The sequence below is a fragment of the Lycium barbarum genome, chromosome 7, assembly GCF_019175385.1.
Source record: "Lycium barbarum isolate Lr01 chromosome 7, ASM1917538v2, whole genome shotgun sequence".
Taxonomy (NCBI): Eukaryota; Viridiplantae; Streptophyta; class Magnoliopsida; order Solanales; family Solanaceae; genus Lycium; species Lycium barbarum.
This window is the reverse complement of record NC_083343.1, coordinates 7,119,218-7,139,886: the sequence shown is the minus strand read 5'-3', so window position 1 is coordinate 7,139,886 and position 20,669 is coordinate 7,119,218. Positions and strand designations below refer to the sequence as shown.

Sequence of the window (20,669 nt, the reverse complement as noted above, 5' to 3'; positions counted from 1 at the left end):
GAGAAGAGTGGGGTACAAGCCGGGGAACAGGGATGAGTGGGGAGGCGGAGAAGAAGGAGGAAAAGGGGGAGAGAGAGGAGCGGCGGAGAGAGGCGGGAAAGGAGGAGAAGAAGAGAAAGAAGAAGAAAGGGGTGCGGCGTGGGTATGGAGGAAAATGAAAAGAGGGAAACCCTTTTCCCTTATTTTGGGCGAAAATGGGCTGGACCCAGTCCATTTGTGGACTGGGTCAAAATTTGGACTGAGTATTGAAAGAATGGGCTAGAATTAAAACCTGGACTGGTCTAAAAAAAATTGAGATAGAAAATATGGTCTAGTCCAAAAAATATTAGGAGTTAATCGGACTTTGATTTGGGGTCCGGCAAGTCAAAATACGGACCGAGTGCAAGAAATAGTTTGGCTTCTAAATTTGAATAAGAGAGCCATTTTGATTAACGATGTACTAAGGGTGCCAGAATATCACCTAATACGGAAATATGTAATTATAAAAGATCCGGATAATAAAATCATATGATGTTGCAATGACCGTGCAATAATATTTAATAACAAACGCTATCGTTTAAATGTGCGAAATAAATGCGATGTGTATGCGGAAGTTGGTAGAAACGTTAAGAAATGCAAGTTTCAATAATAGCAGCAAATAAATAGCGGTAGTAATACTGCTAATAATGATAACAATAATGATAATGGTAATAATGATAATGCTGATGATAATGGTGATAAAAACTAATAGTAGATAACAAATATTGATAATTAATAACAAAAATAACAATGATAATAATTAATAATAATAATAAAGATGATAATAATTAGTAATAATATAAAAAATAAAAAATAAAAAATAATAATAATAAATAACAATTATTGGTGATAACAAAAAATGATAATAAATTAATAATAATAACAATAATAGTGGTAATAATAATAATAATAATAATAATAATAATAATAAGAAATAATAATGATGATAATAATAATAATAATAAACAACAATTATTGATAAAACAATGATAATAATTAATAATAAAATAACGATGATAATGATGATTAATAATTGATTACAAAATAATGTTGATAATAATGATTAGTAATTAATAATAATAATAATAATAATAATAATAATAATAATAACGGAAATAACGAGAATGATAATAATTAATGACAATTAGTAATAAATGATAATTTAAGAATAATAATAATAATAATAATAATAATAATAATAATAATAATAATAATAATAATGATAATAATAACTGCAGTAGAATAAATAAAACGTGGGTGTTAATAAAAGACTAATAATTATAGTAAAACTTAAATGCATATTTTTTAATGTCTCGAAAGTATAAATAGGTATTTTGGAGGAGAGGCGGGACAAAATTGGGTGTCAACAACTTGTCCCTCTTTGCCTGGTAATGATGAAAGAATTTTCGGGCAAAGACGTTGACTTAGTAGCCTATTTTGTCCCGGCTAAAGGATTGTGGAGGACTAAGGGTAAAGAAAATTCCGGCCGAACTCTGGTCTTTGAATCGCCTACATATCTCGGGTTGCACGAGAATCAGGCCGCGTGTAGTTCTGGGAAGACTACGACACCTATGACTGGCAACTCACGATTTGATGCGAATCTTCCCAAAAAATATTGTCCCAGTGTCGAATTATGATGACACTGGGTATTGTGATAGAACCCTGAAAATTGATTGTGCTGGAACATGAACGGGAAATTTGAATTTGGGGCCGAGTGTTCGAGGTAGATCTTTGACCCTTGTCGAGAAGTCTGCTTGTCCTTCCCGACGTATTGCCCCAGTTCGCTGCCAAAGAAATAGTTCCACGTTGCGCTAAAGCTCCTGCGAAATTAAAAACTAGATAAAAATAGTCAGTAAGAATAAATATTGAAATACAGCGATGCAAGTGCGGTGCAATGCGGCTGCGAGCATATGCAGGGCATTAATAAAATAATAATAAAATAAGGCAGGTGCGGTGCAATGTCTTTATGCGAAAATTTAAAAGGGCGGTGTATGACCCATGTAACACATGAAAGCGATGCAAAGGGCGGTGCACAGCCCATGCATCAGATGAAAGGTGGTGCTCAGCCTTTTGCAGAAATTTAAAAGGGCGGTGCATGGCCCATGTAATATGAAAGGCGGTGCTCAGCCTTATGCAGAAATTTAAAAAGGGCGGTGCATGGCCCATGCAATATATGAAAGCGATGCAAAGGGCGGTGCGCAGCCCATGCATCATATGAAAGGCGGTGCACAACCTTATGCAGAAATTTAAAAGGGCGGTGCATGGCCCAGGCAATATATGAAAGCGATGCAAAGGGCGGTGCGCAGCCCATGCATCAGATGAAAGGCGGTGCACAGCCTTATGCGGAAATTTAAAAGGGCGGTGCATGGCCCAGGCAATATATGAAAGCGATGCAAAGGGCGGTGCACAGCCTTATGCAGAAATTAAAAAGGGCGGTGCATGGCCCAGGCAATATATGAAGGCGATGCAAAGGGCGGTGCGCAGCCCATGCATCATATGAAAGGCGGTGCACAACCTTATGCAGAAATTTAAAGGGCGGTGCATGGCCCATGTAATATATGAAAGCGATGCAAAGGGCGGTGCGCAGCCCATGCATCATATGAAAGGCGGTGCACAGCCTTATGCAGAAATTTAAAAGGGCGGTGCATGGCCCAGGCAATGTATGAAAGCGATGCAAAGGGCGGTGCACAGCCCATGCATCAGATGAAAGGCGGTGCACAACCTTATGCGGAAATTTAAAAGGGCGGTGCATGGCCCAGGAAATATATGAAAGCGATGCAAAGGGCGGTGCACAGCCCATGCATCATATGAAAGGCGGTGTACAGCCTTATGCAGAAATTAAAAAGGGCGGTGCATGGCCCAGGCAGTATATGAGAGCGATGCAAAGGGCGGTGCGCAGCCCATGCATCATATGAAAGGCGGTGCACTGCCTTATGCAGAAATTTTAAAAGGGCGGTGCATGGCCCAGGCAATATATGAAAGCGATGCAAAGGGCGGTGCGCAGACCATGCATCATATGAAAGGCGGTGCACAGCCTTATGCAGAAATTTAAAAAGGGCGGTGCATGGCCCAGGCAGTAATAAAAGGCGGTGAGCAATGCAGGTGCAGTGCAATGCGGCCGCGAGCGTACGCAGGGGCATTTGAAAGTAAATAAAGCAATGCATTTGAAAGCAATAGAAAATATTTGTGCGTTGATAAAAAATAATTTGCAAGATTAGCTTATTGTGATTGTCGAAGGTTAATGATACTTGAAGGCATAATTGATAGAAGAATGCTCAAACCGTTTGACGCGCCATCCTTACAAGGTCGTACATATTTTGGCTTCTGCAACTTGGAAACCTGCATCCAAAGAAAATTTTGTAAGTTTTGGGAGGGGGTTGATTCGCGTTGACTTGGAGAATCTGTCTCTTTGCGCTTCATGCCTCCAGCTTCGTATGAACTTGTAACCTCCGCTCATTTTAAGTCTTGGCCGACTAGTAAACAGTCTGATTAGAATCACATTATTTCGAAAAATAGACATAGTAAAATATATGTATGGTGATAAATAATTTCTGCTGAACTCGGAACTGTGACACATTGTGAAACAAAGCGAATGCCCCTTTTCCGAAGTTTTCTTCTGCCCGACGACTCTGTTGAACAATATTCTCCCGAGTCTCTCGATGTTATCTTGTGGCGATACCTTTAAAAAAAATTTGTCCCAGTTTCTGGTGCAAGGGATGTTGAGCTTTTAAAATGGCGAGACCGAGCCTATATAGGCTGCCTACGTATCCCCACGGGAATCAGGTCGAGCGTAGTTCAGATACAGGCGGAAATAACGTTGGAATTTTGAAGTGATGTGACCGAGGCCTATGCGGGCCGCCTACGTATCCCCCATGGGAATCAGGTCGAGCGTAGTTCATGTTACAAAGCAGAAACGACATCGAAGGATCAAAATGACGTGACCGAGGCCTATGCGGGCCGCCTACGTATCCCCCATGGGAATCAGGTCGAGCGTAGTTCATAATTACAAGCAGAAATAAAATTGGGAGAATAAAATGATGTGACCGAGGCCTATGCCCGCCTACGTATCCCCCATGGGAATCAGGTCAGGCGTAGTTCATAATTACAAGCAGAAATAAAATTGGGAGAATAAAATGGTGTGACCGAGGCCTATGCGGGCCGCCTACGTATCCCCCATGGGAATCAGGTCAGGCGTAGTTCATAATTACAAGCAGAAATAAAATTGGGAGAATAAAATGATGTGACCGAGGCCTATGCGGGCCGCCTACGTATCCCCCATGGGAATCAGGTCAGGCGTGGTTCATAATTACAAGCAGAAATAAAAATTGAAATCCTATCTTAAAGATCTAACCCGATATAGGTTTGTCATGCATCCCGCCACGGGAGAGTAGCGCCATTACATGGAAAAGTGTTGCAGAATATTACATACAAATAAGAGAAGGCTTCTAAATATAATATCTCTTGACGGCATCTGCGTTGATAGCTTTCAGCCAAATTTTGCCATCCATTTCTGCTAGGATTAACGCTCCTCCAGTCAATACCCGATGAACCATATAAGGTCCCTGCCAGTTAGGTGCAAATTTTCCTTTGGCTTCATCTTGACATGGGAATATGCGTTTCAGTACCAATTGCCCTGTTTTGAATTGCCTCGGTCTTACCTTCTTGTTGAAAGCTTTGGCCATTCTGTTCTGATAAAGCTGTCCATGACAAACGGCATTCAATCTCTTTCCGTCAATGAGCATCAATTGTTCGTATCGATTCTGCATCCACTTAGCGTCACTTAACTCAGCTTCTTGGATGATTCTCAAAGATGGTATTTCTACCTCAGCAGGTAACACCGCCTCTGTCCCATAGACCAAAAGATAAGGTGCTTCCCCCGTTGAAGTTCTCACAGTAGTGCGATAACCGAGGAGAGCTAACGGCAGTTTTTCGTGCCAATGCCTGTAATTATCGATCATTTTCCTCAGTATTCTTTTGATGGTTTTGTTGGCTGCTTCGACTGCCCCATTCATCTGAGGGCGATAAGGAGTGGAATTGCGATGAGTAATCTTAAATGTCTCGCAAATCTCCCGCATTAGATCACTGTTAAGATTAGCTCCATTATATGTTATAATTGACTCTGGGATTCCGAATTGGCAAATAATGTTGCTCCGAACGAAATCTGCTACCACTTTCTTTGTTACCGACTTGTGCGAAGATGCTTCCACCCACTTTGTGAAATAATCAATGGCTACCAAAATGAACCTGTGTCTATTCGACGCGGCTGGCTCGATAGGACCAATGACATCCATACTCCAAGCTGCGAAAGGCCACGGAGAACTTGTCACATTTAATTCATTTGGCGGAACCCGAATCAAATCACCATGAATCTGACATCGATGACATTTCTGCACAAAACGGATACAATCTGATTCCATAGTCATCCAGAAATAGCCTGCGCGAAGGATTTTCTTGGCCAGAGTAAAGCCATTCATATGAGGCCCACATGTACCGCCATGCACTTCTTCAATCAACCGAGCCGCTTCTTTAGCATCAACACATCTTAATAATCCTAAATCTGGAGTCCTCCTATACAGGATTTCTCCACTTAGGAAAAAATGGTTTGCTAATCTCCGAAGTGTTTTCTTCTGAACACTGGTTATGCCTTCCGGATAGTCTCCTGTCTTAAGATATTTGTTAATGTCGTAGTACCAAGGTTCTCCATCAGGCTCCTCATCCACATAGAAGCAATGTGCCTGTTGATCGTGCACATTTATCTTGATAGGATCTATGCGATTCTTGTCCGGGTGCTGAATCATAGAAGACAGAGTGGCCAAAGCATCAGCGAACTCGTTCTGTGTTCTTGGAACGTGTTTGAATTCCACCCTGATGAATCTCTTACACAAAACTTTCACGCAGCGCAAGTACGGAAGTATCTTCCCGTTCTTAGTGGTCCATTCGCCTCGTACTTGATGAACCAGTAAGTCTGAATCGCCTATAACCAAAAGTTCTTGTATATGCATATCAGCGGCCATTCTGAGGCCAAGAATACAAGCCTCATATTCTGCCATATTATTGGTACACGGGAACTTGATTTTGGCTGAAATGGGATAGTGCTGGCCTGACTCTGAAATCAAAACTGCTCCAATGCCGACCCCTTTAGCATTTGATTTTGTCAAAGGCTCTCTGGAAATCTTCAGTCCATTTTGTAGGAGCATCCTTCCTCAATAACCTGATTATTGGTTCGCATATCACCGTCGATTGTGCTATGAACCGACTGATATAGTTGAGACGCCCAAGGAAACTCATCACGTCTTTCCGACTTTTTGGGGCAGGCAATTCCTGAATGGCCTTTATCTTCGAGGGGTCCAACTCTATGCCCCTCCTGCTCACAATAAAACCCAACAACTTCCCTGCAGGAACACCGAATGCACACTTTGCGGGGTTCAACTTCAGATTGTATCGTCTCAACCTGTCGAAGAACTTTCTCAAATCCGTCAGACGATCTGAGCTTTTTCGTGATTTGATGATGATATCATCCACATAGACTTCAATCTCTTTGTGGATCATATCATGGAAAATGGTGGTCATGGCTCTCATGTAGGTAGCCCCTGCGTTTTTGAGCCCGAAAGGCATCACCCGATAATAGTACACCCCCCAAGGTGTGATGAACACTGTTTTCTCTGCATCTTCCTTGTCCATTAGGATTTGGTGATATCCCGCGTAGCAGTCGACGAAAGACTGCAACTCATGCTTCGCACAATTATCAATGAGCATATGGATATTCGGGGAGAGGAAAGTCATCTTTCGGACTGACATTGTTGAGATCCCAATAATCCACGCATACCCTAACTTTGCCATCCTTCTTTGGCACGGGCACGATATTGGCTAGCCAAGTGGGGTACATCGTAGTTCGAATGACCTTTGCATCGAACTGTTTGGAGATTTCTTCCTTGATTTTTAAGCTCAAGTCTGATTTAATGTTTCTCTTCTTTTGCTTTACCGGAGGACAGGATGGATCAAGAGACAACTTATGCGAAACAATGTCAGTGCTTAGTCCGGGCATATCATCATAAGACCAAGCGAACACATCTATATATTCTTTCAAAAGTTTGATCAATTCTTCCCTCTGCGACGGCGTCAAGTGGACACTGATTCTTACTTCCATCATGATTTTTGAATTACCCAAATTTATAATTTCCGTTTCATCCAAATTTGGTTTCGGCTTATTTTCAAAATACTCAAAATCCTTAGTTAATCCCTCAGGTTGCATATCTCCTTCATATTCTTCAGGATCTTGCTCGGCATTTCCTACGGGCTTGCTTGTTTCATTATGTGTCACATTCACAGTATCGGCAGATTTATTAATTTGATTGCAAGACTCCCGGAGAAACGGGGGCGGGGTACAAGTCCAATTGTTCAAACGGCATCCTGGCTCTGCATCCTGGATAATCGGATCTTCAGAACACCTATTCGAAACCATGCTGCATTCAGTTTCTTCTTCGGCGATGAATAAGTTCTTAAAACTTTCCAGGAGGTTATCTTCAAGTATTTCCTCTGGTTCTTGAGCAGCGGAAGCCTTAAGAAATGACTGATTCAGGCAAGGAACAGGCTTTGGCAAGGGAACGTCACTTCTTCTTCTGAGACTGGCCGAAGCAATCTCTTCGGGGGTGGGCTCATATCCGAGACCGAAAGTATACTTGTGCCCGGGCAGTTTAACGGGTTCCACAATTCCATTCAAGTTCGGACCAAGGCCTTGACCGGGTCGGAAGCCATTTTTCAGCATCTCCCACGCCACCATCATAAGTACCTGTGGCAATTCCATTTTCCTCGCTTGAGCAGCGCACACATTCTCCTTGATATGGAAAACAGATCCGTCTAGCCTTTCCACACTTCCAATAGGAGGAATTGAACATTCCGGGTAGAGAGAATTGTTGCCTTCTCCATGGATCACTATTTGTTGATGATTCCACACAAACTTTAGGCTCTGATGCAAAGTGGAAGGAACCGCGCCAGCCATGTGGATCCATGGTCTCCCGATCAGCAAGTTGTAACTGGTAGATATGTCAATCACTTGGAATTTCACTATGAACTCCACAGGCCCAATCTCCAGAAACAAATCGATCTCTCTAACAACATCTCTTTGGGCTCCGTCAAAACCTTTGACACTGACTTGACTGCCGCGGAGTTTTCCGACATCGATCCCTAAGGCTCGTAGAGTGGCAACAGGACATATATTCACAGCTGAGCCTCCGTCAATCAGTACTTTGGAAATGAACTTATCCCTGCATTTGATGGTGATGTTCAATGCTTTGTTATGCTCCAAACCTTCAGGTGGCAACTCGTCGTTATGAAAAGAGACCCGGTGGGTCTCAAGGATCTCCCCTACCATAGCTGACAGTTTCTCACTGGAAGTCTCGGCCGGAACATAGGCTTCGTTCAGTATTTTCACTAGAGCACTCCTATGAGCTTCAGAACTCATCAATAAGGCGAATAAAGAAATCTGAGCTGGCGTTTTCTTCAATTGTTCTACAACAGAATATTCCTTCGTCAGCATTTTTCTCCAGAATTCTTCGACTTCAGCTTCTGTAACAGCCTTCTTCGGACCATTCTCTTTGCTTGGCGCCCCTCGTGCTATCTCTTCGGGGGCATAGCACCGTCTAGACCTAGTCATTCCGGTGGCAACGGTTTCCACGACCACTCTTCCTTTCTCTTTGTCCCTTTCACCGGATTGATAATCCCAGGGGACCTCTTTGGTGTTGCGAGAAGGTGTTGGGGCAATGAAAGTTGTGATCCTGGGCCTTGGAGTGAGCACTTCGAATGGGGCCCTCTTTTGAACCGTGATTATTGGAGCAACACAAGCTGACGATTCAATCTCTTCCCTTTCCTTAACTGGCACGATAGTCCCCTCCAGATCGCAATCTTCGTCAACGGTGATCATGTGCACATTTGCATTACCATAATTCGGCAGTGGATTGTTGTTTATGTTCGGGGGAGCTTCCTTAAGCTGTATGACCCCTTCATTGATCAATGCTTTAACTTTGTCCTTGAGGGCAAAGCAATTTCCGGTATCATGCCCTACAACTCCCGAATGATACGCACAATGTTTAGTCCCGTCATACCATCCAGGGAGGGGATCAGGAGTTCTTCCCTGAATCGGTTGGAGTATCCCTGCCATTTTCAGCCTCTCGTACAGTTGGGCTAAAGGTTCGGCTAATGGTGTGTAAGTTTTGGTTGGTCTTCTTTCGACATTTGGGCGCGGCCTGGGTGCGTTTTGCGGGCGGTTTGGCGAATGGTACTGGGGTTGTGGTGAGTAGGTTTGACGGTGTTGTGATGGGTTTTGGTAGAAAGGGGTCCGAGGTGAGTAGTATGCTGGCTGAGTATGATAGACGGGAAGAGGGGTAGGTGGGGGTTGGTAATAAGGCTGAGGTGTTTGGGTGTACTGGCTGTAGTGCGAGGGCTGGGGTGAAGAATATTGGTGGGTTAACTTTTGGGTTGGTCTTTGATCTTGGATGGCCATGACCGGGGATACTCCGTCCCTCTTCTTCTTAGCAGGATCCGCCTGAATAGCCTTACTTGTGGCCTGCAAAGCCGCAAGATTTGTAACTCTCCCTGTTTTAATCCCTTCTTCAATGAAGTCCCCCATCCTGATGACTTCAGAAAACTTCTGTCCAATGACACTTAACATTTTCTCATAGTATGTGGGATCTTTTAGAGATTGTACAAAAAGCATTGTCATTTCACTCTCTGCCATCGGGGGCTGGACTTTTGCGGCTTCTGCTCTCCAGCGCATAGCATATTCCCTGAAAGTTTCTGTTGATTTTCGTTCCAGCTTCATCAAATAAAACCGATCCGGGATAGTTTCGGTGTTGAACCTGAACCTGTCCATGAATTCCTGAGCCATCTCACCCCAACTGTGCCATTTCTGCGGGTCTTGGTATGTGTACCAATCGAGTGCCTCTCCCGTTAAACTCCTTATAAATAGTTTCATTCTGATAGCTTGATCTTTGCCTACTCCGACAAGCTTATCGCAATATGACCTCAAATGAGCCCGAGGGTTTCCCTTCCCGTCGAACATGTCAAACTTCGGCACCTTATATCCAACAGGTAACTCAATGTCCGGGTGAATGCACAGATCTTCATATTCAAGTCCTTCACATCCCCTGTTGGTTTGGATATTCCTGACTGCTTCCCTCAGACTGCGAAGCTCTTTTGCCACATCTTCGTCCGCTCTTGTCCTAGCTTCCCTTTCCAACTCTTCATAAGGGTCAACCTCTGGATGCTGCAGGGTCTGTATCTGGGTAGTGAAAGGCTGAGCTTCTGCCACATATTGCGTGTTATGGCTAGCAATACGCGCCAACGGTGTATGTTGAACTGCTTGGTAGTTTTGGGTATGTGGGTTAATTTGGGCGATTGCAGGTTAAGGAATGTAAGGAGTAGTGAAAGGTTGCGAATAGGTTTGTTGGAAGTTAATTTGCTGGAAGTTGGCTTGTTGCTGGTCATTTGGTTGTGAGGTAGTTTGTTGTATGTTGGCTTGTTGCGGGATGGTTTGCTGTTGGACAGTTTGTTGCGGGATGGTTGGTTGTGGGTGGATCTGGTGTGGAATGGCCTGTTGTGGATTCGATTGTTGTGGAGTGGATTGTTGTTGGTTAGTTTGTTGGGGGTTGGAGGTATTTGGATGGACTGTGTAAAGCGGAGGGTTTGAGGGAGAAGGCTGAGGAGCGGGTGAATCGACAGGTGAAAAGAATGGTGGAATTGTCGTGTTTGTTCTTTGTTCAGGGTGAGGGGCGTTCAGGGTGATGGACAGATTGGTGAGATTCCGCAGTCGCTCAATTTCGGTTTGCATATTGGCCATTTGCTGCAACAATTGGGCAATGAGTTCATCATTTCCCCCTCCTGAAGCCTCAGGTTCCTCTCTTGTCAGAGTGACGAGTCCCAAGCCAGTTTGTTCGGATGCCCCTGAATCATTCATATCGCCGGATGCTCGTGCTTTTGATCTCGTGAAGTACGGGTGGTCTGCCAGTTCACAGTCAACGCGAATCAACCTCTGGGGGATAGTAAAAAATAAACCTTTAAAGAATGAAGAAAACTGTGTTAGTATAGTGCGAATGACTGTTGCTGAACATTGAGCAAACAACGCTGAAAGAAACACATATTGCATAGCAAACAAAACACATATTGCATAGCAAGCAAATCACATAATAAAAGAAAATACAGCGCAACCTATTATGCGAAGGACCTCTTTTGTGCCAGAGGTAGGCCTAACGCAGATTTGAAGGATAAAATATGCAATTATATGTCATCCCAACGTGCTATTAATTGAAGGCCCCAATACAATGTTTAGAATCCCAATGCAAAAGAAATTATTACAATTACTACTGAACAAGTTAATTAAATGAGGAAGGTCCTTCGTTGCTCTTGAGTCTCTTGGTTGCCTGAATTGATTGGTCGATCTTTCGGCGATTCTGGGCAAGGTACGACATAGCTAAAACTCCTCCCGTTTTGATGCCTTCTTTGATGCAAGTGTCGCCCTGTTCAGCCAGAAGTGCGTCCAATTCTTGCATGCTTTGCTCGTAACTGAGTGCCTGCTGCTTCCAATTCTCTGTCTCCCTTTCTTTTTCCTTAAGTTGCGCATGATGCTCGGCTTCAGAGGCAAGACTTTTCTTACGCAATTGTCGGAGTAGGATGCATGCTTCTGCTTCCCCATTCTTGATCCGACCTTTCAGACTAACGCCAAGTTTGATCGATCCCTCCAAGTTAGCGGTCAGCCACTCCATATAGTTATCCTCGCATCCAGCTTGGTATCTATTCGGCTCAACTGAATCTGCTTTCATAGTTTCCCTCAATTTCCACATGCGGATAACCTCTTTTGCAAAAGGAATTTTTCCTTCCTTGTAGTCAGCTCAATAATGATCCATGTCTGCCACTAAAGGTATGCTTTTCTTTCTTCCAGATTGCCTTAAAGTTCTAAGTGGGGCGTAAGGTTGCAAGCCCTGAAGTCCCATCAAGACTAAAAATGGCACGATCTTCGTACGAAATACCAAACCCTCGGATGGAAACCAACTGAACATCCATTGAATTGAATCGTTGTTCAAATGGCTAAGAAGTTCTACCCACTCTTTGACACACTTTGGCTTTCCAAATGGTCTACCTGTCAAGATAGCGCCTGGAACATGTCCCAGAATGTGATTTTCACCCTTCGGCTTTCGGAATGCTAGACCCCCGTCAACCTTTTGAAGGTGTTCCATCAACCAAATCTGTAGAAGCAAGTTGCATCCCTCAAAATTCTTATACCCGTGCCTGCAACGTCCTAATGCTCGGTAGATATCTGCCACGACCATAGGAACCACAGTGTAGCGTTTCCCGTCGATGCCACCAAATAGAGCTTTAGTCACAGTAATGAGATGGGTGTGGATGTCTCTTGTGGTTCCTTTAGGGAATACCATAGTTCCCAAAAAACATACCGCGAAAGCGAAGCACCGTTTTTGTTTCCAAGAGTCGTATGAGAAGAACTCGTCTTGATGATCGGTGAAAATTCTTGGATAACCAAACCTATGATACAAAGACTCAAATGGTATTGTAGACCTTTGTAAACACTCCACCCCTTTACCCTTTCTGAACCCGAAGCTGTCAACAAATTCTTTTGGTAAAGGTTCCTTTGGAATAATCATGCCACAGTTTTGCCATTTCTTCTGCTTATGTAATAAAGCAACATTTTCTATATAGCCTCCTATTTCCTCTAACAACGGAGTCATCTCAATGTTGCCAAATCTAAACACGGCCCTTTTCTCATCCCAAAACACAGTTGCCGCCTCGATGATGTCTCTACAGGGTTGGATATCCATCAAAGACGGTAAGTGCCCCAATGCTCCACGTACAACCCGCTGTCCGTAATCCCCCAAATCAACCCACCATGCTGTTAGTTGGGGAGGGACGCTCAAAACCATGCTAAACCTCGGGTAGGCATTGTGCTGACTCATGGTTACCTGCGTTCACAAATGGTTAGTTCTACCTAAATAGCACATGGTCTACATAACGCACATTCATCCTTCAAATCAATGCACATAACGTGATAACCGTCGCTCGGGGTCGTAGACCTACTTGGACATTTGGAAGAGGTTGACTAATGGACTTAATACACCTTGGGTATTAAGCCTCCTAGGTTCGTGCATGTCCTCAAAGGGTTTTGGCTTAGCTCTATCTTAGGCTGACTAGGAGTTGTTTTCTTATGACGCAAGGCTCCCCCAAGCGGACAACTTGGGAGTGGAAAGTCCGTGGCCGTCGACTGCACCGCTGATCGACTAAATCCACTAGATCAATCCAACTAAAGGGGTAATTTAGTAGTGCACGGGCGCGAACCGCGAAGCCGCTTTAAGTGTGTGAATATGTGTGAGTTTTCCAGGAGTGGAAGAAATATGAACGGAATGCCAGTTAAAGAAAGCAGTAACATATTATCACATAAAAAAAAATTCACATAATAAAACAATCACTTAAAAGAACATAAGAGAAACAAATAAAGCAACAATAAGGGCAAAAATAAAGAAAACAACAAAACATCTAACAAATTAATTATTAACCTAAGTTGTTATGGTTAAGAACCTGAATCCCCAGTGGAGTCGCCAAGCTGTTATACCCCATTTTAACCTGGTTGAAGCGGAGTACAACATATTGGAGATTCCTAAATTACTTTCTATTAAGGAGTCGCCACCTAATTGATTTTATGGTGAATTAGGACACCTGATTATTAACTAAGGTAAAGTTAAAACTAAACCTCTGTTAATGGTCTGCTTAACCAGTGTGATTCTAGGTAAGGGTTCTATATTATCCTAAAGGAAAGGGGTTAGGCATCCTTTAGAATCCGTTAACTTACGGTTATCCGACCAAACTTAGGTTAATAAATTTTAAAAGAAAGCTTGTGCAAATAAGACTTGTAAAAATATAAAAATTTATGCAAAAGAGGATTTTAAAATGTCATTTTTTTATAAAAGAAAGAAGACTTCAAATAATAATACTGCTAAAAAAAGGGACTAATAATTCGCATAAGAGGGGATTTTAGAATACTATTTGAAATAGAAGTTTATAAATGTTACTAAGATTTAAAATAAAATACTAATAAAACTTATGGAAAATAAGATAATAATTTGTATAAAAGGAGACTTCAAATGCTATAAAATTTAGAAAATATTGTTAAGGTTTAAATAAAAAAAAGTGTTGTTTAAAATGAAATTTGTAGAAAATATAATAATTCGCATAAAAAGAAACTGCAAATGCCATATAAAATAAACTTTATAAATGTTGCAAAGATTTTAAATAATGATGCTAATTAAAATAAAAACTCGCATGAAATGTATAAGCAAAAGAAAACGCGGGTTTGCATAATGCCTTAACAAATATTTGAAACAAACTAAACGATGATGTATTGATTGATTTTGCATTTTAGAAGTTCAAAAAATTCTTTAATTCCTATTTGCATGTTAGTGATGTTTCAAAATTCTCAAGATAATAATATGTGAATCCTTTAATATATGGTCATGTCATTTTTTGCAAATTGATTATTTTAAATAAAAGCATGAAGAGAAGGGAATAATTTGTGAAATTGATTGTTAGTTCTCTCTTAAGTTAACTACCCATAGCTAAGGTTAATCCACTAATTCATCTAAAGTTCATCTAAATCAGCAAGGATAAAACAAAATAAAACGTTAGTCACATAATACACAATCAAACGAAAGATAAAAAATGAATCAAATGGGCCCAGCCATTTTGGGGCTGTTGGGCCTTGTTCGCTGTTGGGCTTCGGCCCAGCAGCTCTATTTTTTGTTGGGCCGCTGCTGCTTAATACTGGGTCACTGCTGGGTTTCGGCCCAGCAGTTTTATTACTGGGGCTGCTGCTGCTGCTGTTGGAATTGGGCTTGGCCCAGAATATTGGTTTTTATTTTTTGCTGTAGTTGATGGCTGGACAGAGAAGATTTCGTTGGGCTTTTAGCCCAACACCGAATATGGAAGAAGAATGAGTCTCTCGGCCTCGTATACGGTGATCATGCAAAAATGAAGAGGAAAAGGATTAGTACCTAAACAATAAATAAGGCTAAACATATATATAATATAAATTCAGAACAGATCAGTGGATTATGTATATACCGCGTATATTTGCATAATTCAGGTACACAACAATTTAATTTACAAGCAGAACAACACTTAGGCATGGCAGAATCCAAAACCGTATAGCATTTGTGCATTTAAGCATGAACAGGATTAAGATAAGCAAATAGAATGCGAAAGTGTTTTATATCATAAGGGCGGGAAACAACAGGTAGACCACTGGCATACTACTGATACTGGAAAGCAACTGGAAAGCATGGTATACGCAGGTATACCATTAATATACCACTGATATGCCCCCTTTTCCCCCTTAAAATTTTCTAAGCATAGAGTGTGATATACATCAACATACCACTTAAATTTGATGCTTTTCTCTGAAATTTTACTAAGTATAGGCAGCTATATATACCTGATATACCTCTCATATACCTAGGATATAGAGGGCAAAATCACCAAGAAGAGCATACCTTCTTATATCCATCTAGAGCTCACATTATGTCATATATTTACACTCAGATTTGTACTCTCAAACTTAATAAAACACTGCCCAATGAACACAACTTGGAATCAGATTAATGAGAAAGGTTCAGCAAGATCAAAGTATATTGGACACAGTAGGTTTTTAAAAAAATATTCTGCTGCATAGCACATGTTTATTAGCATATATGAGGACAAGTAGCATGATACTAAATTCATTTTATATCCAGAGTTTTATAAGTAGTCTCAGACAAGCAAACAAAACAAACGGGAGACATACCAACTTTCTAATATATCATAGTGAGCATTATCTTCAAGCTTACAAACAAATGATTCAAACTGATAGTGCATACTAAGTCAGGGAAGAGGCACAAATTGCGACTTCCAACTTCAAAAAAAAAGAAAAAAATACAACAGCAGGAGCAGAACACATGATCATGGACCCTGAAATCCAATTAAGCAGACACATGGAGAAGGTAGTAGAAAATAGTGTTACCATTACTGGGCATAGCAGAGGATAACGAGCAGATACCAGACATTGCATTTAATCAATGCATATTTGAGTGTTCTCATTTTAATATATTAACCAGATGTAGCAACTCATTATTCATACTGATTCCGATCAATATTACAAGTTGAACACGTACAGAGGTAAGCAGATATACAATGTCACCAACAATAAGCAGGGACATTTTGAACATACTTTATCCATGCTGAAAACTGACTGAAACAAGTAGACAAATACCAATACTAAAAGATTTTCAGGAACAGTTTGTGAATTGGCATAGACACAACAACAACACCATATTAGACCAGATTGGACATCCTTCGTTATTTAGAATTATTAACCATCTAAACCATACTAAATGTAAGTCTATGTTTTAGATAGGATGAGCTTAAGTGAAACTAACAGTGGGATTCACACTTTAACTAATAGGCTGATATATCCTTTGGAATTAGACATCGTTAGATCATTACCTATGCACTACTGCTTAGACAGAACTAAGTGATATCGTTCGAGGGTACTCAAGCCATTATTTGAAATCCTTATAACCGAATATTATTATCCAAGGGGTAGATAGCTAGACAATGGTTCGAATATCGGCTAGGTAATACTCGAACATTGTCATGTTCATACCAACAAATCATCACTTCAAATCTGATATTCAAATAAACACATATCAACACACATTAAGGATAAACTAACTGAGTAAATTCAAACATATACGAACCTATGCAAAAAAAAAAACTATATCCAAGTAATACTGGTACAATCATTCGTTACCCTTGACAAAACCAGAGCAAACAGCACAGAACAAACAAGACCAAAATAAAAAAATAAGAAAGCGCGAAGGGGAAAGGGAGAATCACCTGTTTCGGGTGCAGCGAAATGGGTACGGGGTTTCGATCTATCCGCGAACACTTCGAATCTCCTTCGACCCAAACCCGAATCAAGCTTGTGTGTTCTCGGATTCGATGCAATACAAAAAAAAAAGGAAGAAAACAGAAGATCGATTGCGTATCTTAAATCGATGTAGGACGTTGTGACGACTACGATCTTAATGCTTTCTGGGGATTTTTTGACCACTGGAAATTTTGTTCTTTTTCAGAGGATTTTTGGTCCGTTTCTCCCCTTTGTTTTCTGCTCGTGTTTTGTGTTCTTTCCCTCTTTTTTGTGTTCGTCTCCTGCCCCGTTGTCTTTATAGGTTTTTTCATTTTTTTTTATTTTTGTGCTGAAAAAGGGAAAGAGGAGCGGGAGAGAGAGAAGAGTGGGGGACAAGCCGGGGAACAGGGATGAGTGGGGAGGCGGAGAAGAAGGAGGAAAAGGGGGAGAGAGAGGAGCGGCGGAGAGAGGCGGGAAAGGAGGAGAAGAAGAGAAAGAAGAAGAAAGGGGTGCGGCGTGGGTATGGAGGAAAATGAAAAGAGGGAAACCCTTTTCCCTTATTTTGGGCGAAAATGGGCTGGACCCAGTCCATTTGTGGACTGGGTCAAAATTTGGACTGAGTATTGAAAGAATGGGCTAGAATTAAAACCTGGACTGGTCTAAAAAAAATTGAGATAGAAAATATGGTCTAGTCCAAAAAATATTAGGAGTTAATCGGACTTTGATTTGGGGTCCGGCAAGTCAAAATACGGACCGAGTGCAAGAAATAGTTTGGCTTCTAAATTTGAATAAGAGAGCCATTTTGATTAACGATGTACTAAGGGTGCCAGAATATCACCTAATACGGAAATATGTAATTATAAAAGATCCGGATAATAAAATCATATGATGTTGCAATGACCGTGCAATAATATTTAATAACAAACGCTATTGTTTAAATGTGCGAAATAAATGCGATGTGTATGCGGAAGTTGGTAGAAACGTTAAGAAATACAAGTTTCAATAATAGCAGCAAATAAATAGCGGTAGTAATACTGCTAATAATGATAACAATAATGATAATGGTAATAATGATAATGCTGATGATAATGGTGAGAAAAACTAATAGTAGATAACAAATATTGATAATTAATAACAAAAATAACAATGATAATAATTAATAATAATAATAAAGATGATAATAATTAGTAATAATATAAAAAATAAAAAATAAAAAATAATAATAACAAATAACAATTATTGGTGATAACAAAAAATGATAATAAATTAATAATAATAACAATAATAGTGGTAATAATAAAAATAATAATAATAATAATAATAAGAAATAATAATGATGATAATAATAATAATAATAATAATAATAATAATAATAAACAATTATTGATAAAACAATGATAATAATTAATAATAAAATAACGATGATAATGATGATTAATAATTGATTACAAAATAATGCTGATAATAATGATTAGTAATTAATAATAATAATAATAATAATAATAATAACGGAAATAACGAGAATGATAATAATTAATGACAATTAGTAATAAATGATAATTTAAGAATAATAATAATAATAGTAATAATAATAATAATAATAATAATAATAATAATAATAATAGTAATAATAATAATAATAATAATAATAATAATGATAATAATAACTGCAGTAGAATAAATAAAACGTGGGTGTTAATAAAAGACTAATAATTATAGTAAAACTTAAATGCATATTTTTTAATTTCTCGAAAGTATAAATAGGTATTTTGGAGGAGAGGCGGGACAAAATTGGGTGTCAACATACATGGGGAATGAAACTAAAGTTAAAAAAATCATACAGACACTATAACGAAACACTATAATTTTAAATAAAAAAGGATCAATTAAATATAAAAAACGATGAAGACAAGGATATCAATTCAACAAATAATAATTTAACATAAAAACAAATATTGAAACGCGCAAAAGATCCAAATTCGTACCTAAGTTTTAGAACAGATGAGACAAACACAAAACAGAGGAGGAAAGAAGAAGCAAAAAAAGAAAAGAAAAGGGCAAATGACGAAATAAAAAGGATTTTAATGGGGTAAGGGTAATTTTGTCAAAAAACTTTCATTAAACAGGCGGCAAGGGGAAAATTTAAAGAAGACATAAATGAGGGGCAAAATATAAAGACCAGCCCAAAAGAAGGGCACTCTGCGCAAAAAATTGACATACAGAAGCTTCGTTCTCTTGATATAGAGAAACATTAACATATCTAGTCGTCCCTTCGGGGACATCCGATAAAATTGGAATGATACAGAGAAGATTAGCATGATCCCTGCGTAAGGATTACACGCACAAATCGAGAAATGGTCCAAAAAAAATTTCGCCAATTTGAGGTCGTGTCGGTTTTTTTTTTTTTTTTTTTGCGCGGATTGTCCTTCATTTGGGGTGGTCTTTACTTTTTGGCCTTCGCCTAATACCCCGAGGTTCTGTGTTCAAACCCCCAGCTCAGTAAACAAAAGAAGGAATTTTCGCAAGGCAAACCTTCAAGGCAGAGTTTAGAAGGCAAAAGTCTGTCTTGCGAATCCAAACTCTATCTTGCGATTTTTTTTAAAATTTTAATTGAGCGGAGGTTCTAGACCGAAACCAAGGGATTTTTAGTGAAGGGAAAAAATTAAAGACCACCAATTTGAGGGCCAAAAATTAAAGACCACCCCCGGTGAAGGGCAATCCTGCAAATTGCCCTGTCGGTTTTCATCGCTTCATTTTTCTGAAATTCTGATTGTTCCCTTGATATGGGTTGTTTTCTTGCTTCATATGCCTTCACTTTCGGGTTGATCTTTTGTTAATACTTACCCGTACAGGGTGCTTACAACCAACCTCTACTTGGGTTGAAATGAGTTGGGCAAAAATAGGTTAAAAAGCGGATCATAACTCAACCTGCCCAATTCTTACTAAGTTTTAATTTCTTTGTTTGTTCTTTTATAATATTTTAAACACCTAATAAAACTTGTATTTTTTTCTTTATTATGGATATATATAACATATTAAATGGAAAAAATGTCTTTTTAAACAGGTTTTTACAAAGTATCTCATGGGTCAATTTGGGCTACATATAAGCTCAATTTTTAGATGGACTGAAACGGATTGGACTAAAACGGGCTGAGCTAATAAATGGGGGGTCAATGATCAACCCGATTTTTAGATGGACTGAAATGGATTGGACTAAAATGGCTGAGCTAATAAATGACCGGGTCAATGATCAACCGAAACTTAAACGAATTGGGCGAGTCATGTTTTCACGGGGGAATTTTGTCACCTCTAATGCAAATCTACCTTTATGGTGGAATATATTATCAAACGTAAACTTTCTTGGGTCTGGAACCAAAATGCCCAAAAAAAAACCATTTTGAACCAAAATACCCAACAAAAAAAAATGCTACAAAAGTACCTTTAGCGTAGTAAAATACTGCGCTATGGCACTTCATGGAGACGGAGCCATTAAGTGCTATAGCGCAGTATTTTACTGCGCTATACAAATATTTCTCTCACCTATAACACAGTAAAATACTGCGCTATAGGACTCCGCCTTAAAACCCATCGGGTTCCACCACTGGTCCCTCCAGTGGTTAAAAAAAAATTGAAACGCCATTGGAGGGAAACCGAGGTGGTCCCCACATCAAAAAACGTCATTTTCTATTAAATTTCGTCCGGAAAGTATAGA

At 40.0% G+C, this 20,669-nt stretch overlaps 1 non-coding gene across 1 annotated transcript; it reads left to right on the top strand.

The window, feature by feature from the left end:
• The first annotated feature begins 19,223 nt into the window (after positions 1–19,223).
• LOC132604697 (U6 spliceosomal RNA) lies at positions 19,224–19,329 on the top strand. The gene has a single exon (XR_009568808.1). It is a non-coding gene; the product is annotated as a U6 spliceosomal RNA (small nuclear RNA).
• Positions 19,330–20,669: the final 1,340 nt, after the last annotated feature.